Genomic DNA, 1,824 nt, shown 5'->3' with positions numbered 1-1,824 from the left:
CCTCCTTGTTGTAATCCCTCCTGAAGCGGTCCCGGATAGATCGCCAACGCGTTGTAACCAGTTTGACTATCGAAAAAAAAAACAATAAAAAAAAAAATCAGCATGATGAAAGGAAAATAACAATATTTTAAAGTACTAAAATACATATTGTTTTACTTACCATATTTCTCCTGAGCCGCCGCATCGAGATCCCCCCAGGTCTCAAAAACTTCAGCACAGATGTCCCTCCAGAGCCGCTGGGTACGACGATGATCGGCGTGGTGGCGGTCGGAGTGGTCCCATAGTGCTGGACGCGCCTCCACCAGTTGGATGAGGAGCAGGTTATCTATGCTCGGAACCCCGAACTCCTCATCTTCCCTGGTGGAGCCTACGGAACCCTGAAAAAAAGGAAATACAAAATTTAATGTAAATCCTAGTACAAAATGCTAATTAAAACTACTTAATTCAATACTTACACGTCTACGACCGCCACGCTCATTCCCGCGGACTCTGGAGGCGACTGGGGGATCCTCGCTGGCGGCTCTAGGTGCAGATTGCTAAAAACAAATATTTTTTTTTTTAGAAGACTGTACTTAAAAAAAAATATAAAATTACGATATCTATATATATATATATATACTTACTTCTTGACAGCCCCGGTCCGGGCTTGGTCCACCTCCCCTGGACGCTGGCGATTCGGCAGGTGAGCTGGCCATTGCTGGAGAGCCCTCTGCAGATGATGATGATGAAATCTATAATAAGAGCACATACTGATTAATGCAAGGAATCAAACAGTAAAAACTCCAAGTGTTGATTTTATACTTACTGGCCACTGAATACGGCGGCGCCTTCTGGGTGGGTCACTCCAGTCAATGGTTGTCTTCTTTGATGACATCTGTACGCAACAGAATACCAGACAAAATGCAGATAACGTTAAAGGAACTTGTAGAGCACTATTTCCTCATATATCAACAATTTTTTTTTTTCAATACTTACTTTTTAAAATATAGATCTGGGCTTGCCCACCGCAGATATTTCCTATTAGTTTTTTTCTTTTTTTGGGAACGACCCTAATAATAAAATGATTAAAAAAATGAATCCGACAGGAGCCATAATCCCCCCCCCAACTGCCATAAACACCCCCAGAGACAGCAGCCCCGCATAGTGCCAGCAGCCCCCCACAATGACATCAGGCCCCCAGTTCCAAGCAACCTTCCCGCAGTGCCCTCAGCCCCCCCAATGCCAGCAGCCCCCACAGTTCCAGCCACAAACACCCCCGCAGAGCCAGAAGCACCGCACAGTTCCAGCCACAAACACCCCCGCAATGTCAGAAGCACCGCACAGTTCCAGCCACAAACACCCCCGCAATGTCAGAAGCACCGCGCAGTTCCAGCCACAAACACCCCCGCAATGTCAGAAGCACCGCACAGTTCCAGCCACAAACACCCCCGCAATGTCAGAAGCACCGCACAGTTCCAGCCACAAACACCCCCGCAATGTCAGAAGCACCGCACAGTTCCAGCCACAAACACCCCCGCAGTGCCAGAAGCACCGCACAGTTCCAGCCACAAACACCCCCGCAATGTCAGAAGCACTGCGCAGTTCCAGCCACACACACCCCTTCCCAAGTGCCAGCAGCCCCCCCACCCTAGAAATATAGAGATAGATAGATAGATAGATAGTAAAAAAAGAAAGATAGACAAACAGACAAAACTTCATACTCACCAGTCTCACCAAGTCGATAATCCAAAATGGCCGACGATGAGGGGGAGGGACAGGAAGTTACTGGGCATGTGCAGAGACGTGAACGGTTTCAAACGGATCCGTGTCAAAGCGGAGCCAGGA

The 1,824-nt window shown here is 47.9% G+C and overlaps 1 long non-coding RNA gene across 1 annotated transcript; it reads right to left on the bottom strand.

Moving 5' to 3' along the window:
- Window positions 1–266: 266 nt before the first annotated feature.
- Window positions 267–670, bottom strand: LOC120993390. The gene is made up of 3 exons (XR_005777247.1): window positions 624–670; window positions 456–536; window positions 267–377 (listed from the first exon to the last, which is right to left on the bottom strand). It is a non-coding gene; the product is annotated as an uncharacterized LOC120993390 (long non-coding RNA).
- Between the last annotated feature and the right edge of the window lie 1,154 nt (window positions 671–1,824).

Source organism: Bufo bufo, chromosome 3, assembly GCF_905171765.1.
Source record: "Bufo bufo chromosome 3, aBufBuf1.1, whole genome shotgun sequence".
Classification (NCBI taxonomy): domain Eukaryota; kingdom Metazoa; phylum Chordata; class Amphibia; order Anura; family Bufonidae; genus Bufo; species Bufo bufo.
Note: the sequence above shows the minus strand (reverse complement) of the source record. Positions and strands in the feature narration are given on the sequence as shown.